This window comes from Lactuca sativa, chromosome 3 (genome assembly GCF_002870075.4).
Source record: "Lactuca sativa cultivar Salinas chromosome 3, Lsat_Salinas_v11, whole genome shotgun sequence".
NCBI lineage: Eukaryota > Viridiplantae > Streptophyta > Magnoliopsida > Asterales > Asteraceae > Lactuca > Lactuca sativa.
The window spans coordinates 165588706-165592638 of record NC_056625.2 but is presented as its reverse complement, the minus strand read 5'-3'; the positions used below and the strand labels follow the sequence as shown (position 1 = coordinate 165592638).

At 38.2% G+C, this 3933-nt stretch overlaps 1 non-coding gene across 1 annotated transcript; it reads right to left on the bottom strand.

Moving 5' to 3' along the window:
* Positions 1–1775: 1775 nt before the first annotated feature.
* LOC111910666 (small nucleolar RNA R71) lies at positions 1776–1882 on the bottom strand. The gene has a single exon (XR_002856593.1). It is a non-coding gene; the product is annotated as a small nucleolar RNA R71 (small nucleolar RNA).
* Positions 1883–3933: the final 2051 nt, after the last annotated feature.

Here is a 3933-nt window from a genome sequence, read left to right as displayed (position 1 = left end):
GCTAAAACCTTTTAACTTCTGTTTGGGGAGACAATATTGAGACTGTGGTTTGATTTATGGTAGGATTGATTTAATATTGGTGATTTTGTTAATTTTAGCTTGTTAAAGAACCTTATGTGTGACCACTTTAATTGTTACTAGGAAGATAACTAGGCTGCATGAACATCTCTTAATTGTTACCTCATATGATTTATGTGACCACTTTATTATATGACTAGAATTAGCGCATGTGAAACTAGAGTTAATAGGAAAATATGTAAATTCACGTGTGAGCTTGTTTGATGACCATCAACAAGAGGTTAACTAAAGGGCCAATTTATTTGACCATTACAAGTCTTATTTAACCCGAATAAATAACCTAGAGAGTTAATTAATTTAGACAACTGGCCACTGTTTGAGTTAATCTATTTTCTAAGGATTACAGATAGTGAATGTGAATCTAATCACTTGCATCGGTAGCCAATAGAAGAGTTAATCCATTTCACTATTACCATAAAATCAACCATAGGATCAATTGAGTTGAACCTAAACAAAAGTTCCATTCATTATTGAATTTAGTTGAATCTTTGCTTATCTAGTTTTTAGTTAATTAGTCTAAGTATTAGTTAGTAAGTTTCTAGTCTTGAAAAACTAGAGAAAACCCGCTTTATTACATAATTTTTAGATAATATTAGCTTTTAGTTTTAATTTTTCGTTCCCTGTGTTCAATACCCTACTTATTTAGCTTTACCACAATTGATAGGTCCACTGCCTTTTTGTGTTTATTTTATAATTAAAAGTAGGATTAAAACTAGTTGAGTTTTACACACATCAAGTTTTTGGCGCCGTTGCCGGGGAACGGTTCAAAAATTAAGTCTAATTCATAATTTTATCGATCCTTTGTGTGAGTTTTTCTTGCACAAAGTTATTATTTTTAGGTAATTTAGTAATTAGGATAGGTTTTGATAAATTTCTGTTTTAAAAAAGTCAATTAGGAATTTTCCTGTTTTTGCCTTGTACTCGCCAAGCGCATTCGAGTCAACTCGGTGACTCCATCGTTGTTTATAGTTTTAACTTTTATTTTATTTTCGTTCGTTTTTCTTGTTTTGTTTGCAGTTGTTTCATGACCAGAGGATCTAGCACTCCATTGGTTCCTCCACTTGAAGATCCGGAATCTACTTTATAGAAGAACAAAGGAAAAATCGTTGGCAAAACCACTTCCTCAAAAAGCTCGCCTTTGAAGAATCTAAAATCCGTTTTCAACAAGAAGAAGAGCAGCAAATCAGGAGCTTCCAGCGCCTCTATAGCAATTAGAAGACCCGATTAAAGAGGACACCGAATACGAAACCGAAGAAGAGGAAGAACCTACATTTGGGCACGACTCCAATTCCAACGACGAATTAGCCATTATCATGGCTACCATCGATGAAGTCCCCATGGGGGAATGGAAGAAGAAGATGTGTGACGATACCGGCCCGGGACTTGTGCAACCCGCAATTCCCGCTACTGCTACTTTCGAACTAAAGGGTCATATACTTGCTCAACTAAAGGAGATTCCCTTTTACGGAAAAGATAACGAAGATGCCTATAAACACTTGGATGAAGTCAATGATGTAGCTGATTACTTTAATGTTCCAAATGTGCCTCGCGAGACCTAGCTACTTCGCATGCTTCCAGTTACATTCAAGGGTGCTGCAAAAGATTAGCTCAAGTCACTCCCTCCCGGATCCATTACCACATGAGCTAGGATAAAAGAAGAATTCATTGACCATTTTTGCCCACCTTCTAAAATAGCCAAGTTGAAGAAGGCTATTGCTAACTCTAAATAACAACCTGGAGAGTCCATTTATGAGGCATGGGAGAGGTACAAAAGTCTACTAAGAAATTGCCCACACCATGACCTTAATAGCCAACAAGAAGTATCCATCTTCTATGAAGGAGTCAATGTTACAACAAGGCAATTACTTGACTCGCAAGGCCCGCTCACAAAGAAGGCACCCCCGGTGATTAACGAATTAATTGAAGAGTTCTCTAAACATTCTAGAGAATACCATAACCCGCGACATGAAGTAAATAGGGGGGTAGTGAACACGGTTAACGATGGCATGGAGGCAATGATGGCTAAACTAGACAGTTTAGATAGGAGAATGACGAAGATGGATCAAACAATCCATGCTATCCGGGTAGGATGTGAAAATTATAGGGGACCTCACCTAACTACAGATTGTGAATTGGATGAGTATGGAAACAAAAAGGCGCAAGTATTCAATTCAAGTGGCGACATATACGATGAAAATTGGCGGAAACCCAAGAAGGAATGGCTCCCATACAAAAAATACAAAAAGGCAAAGGAAGAGAAATACAATCAAAAAGAGAGGGGTTTCTATCAAAAGGAAGAACCAACTGTGGAAAGGAAAGCTGACTTGGAAGAGATGTTTACCAGATTTATAGATGCGTCTGAGAAAAGACACAATGACCACGATGCTGCAATACAAGAAACAAGAACCATGTTAAGGAACCAGCAAGCAGCCATTCTAAACATTGAAAAACAGCTAGGGCACCTTGCGTAACAAGTGAACGAGAGAAGACCGCGTGAATTTCCAAGTAAAACTGAGAATAATCCACGAATGGAGAACGTGAATGTTATAACAACTAGTTTTGGGGAAATTTTCACTCCTCTGACCCCTGCACAAAAGGTCTCAACTAAGGTGCATGCAGAAAAGACAGAAGATTCAAGTTCAGCTAAACCCGACACGACTCGCCGAGTCCCTCTAATGGATTCGACGAGTCCAAGGTCTGATGACAAAACTACTGTTTCTTTAAAGCCTTATAGGCCACCTTTACCATTTCCAATTCGGGCCATACCTAACGAAAAGGCTAAAGCATACAAAACTTTCATGGAACATCTTAAAGCCCTTTAAGTCAACATCCCATTTACTGAAACGATGCTTCAAACACCTAAATATTTAAACTTGCTTAAGGGTCTCTTTGCCGCTAGAAAATATATGGCTGAAGTCGTGGAGTTAGTATTAGATGAGCTACCAGAAAAGAAGGGCGATCCGGGAAGCATCTCGATTCCTTGTCAATTTGGAAATATACTTGCTAATCAAGCATTGACCGATTTGGGTGCAAGTATTATTCCAATGCCTTATTCTTTCTTCAAGAAGTTGGATTTACCGGAGCCAAGACCAATTAATATGAAGATCCATCTAGCAGATAAGACAATCATTCGTCCAAGAGGTGTTTGTGAAGATCTTCTCATAAAGGTTGACAAATTTTTATTCCTCGTGGACTTTGTAGTGCTTGACATGGAAGAAGACCCCAAAATTCCAATTATTTTGGGGAGACCATTTTTGAATACCGCATGTGCATTGATAGATGAACGCGAGTCCACACTAACATTGAGGGTAGGAGATGAATCAGCAGTGTTTAAGGCTATACAAGAGATTAAGCAAGAAGAAACAAGAAAAGAAGAAGTTTCCTCTATTGATTTGGATGATGAATTACTTCAAAACGAACTTGCACTCTTACAAGAAGAAGATCCAAATAAATTTCTACTAACTTCTAGAGAAATTTTTGATGCTGAAAAAGATTTAGAAGAGATAGAGAAGTTGCTGGAGGGAACTGATCCAGAAGAAACAATGGGGTTTGTGGAATACGCACAGACTCGCTGAGTCGCCTCGACAGACTCAACGAGTCCAGTCGAAAACCTCAGTAATGCGGACAATCTTCACCTGCTGTTTACTAGTTTTTCTCCTGCTCTCGACATGAAGATTTTTCCAGATCCTTTGGAAGGTCCAGTAGCAAAAGGAGAAAGTGTTAAAAATTATTGTAACTTCCAAAATGTTCAAGTAGCTTTCCTTGATACGATGATACAAAGAGATGAAGAAATTTGACTTGACGAGGAGGCAAGCTTTGGAGAAAAGTAGAATGCAAAGGCTTGGAATGATGATG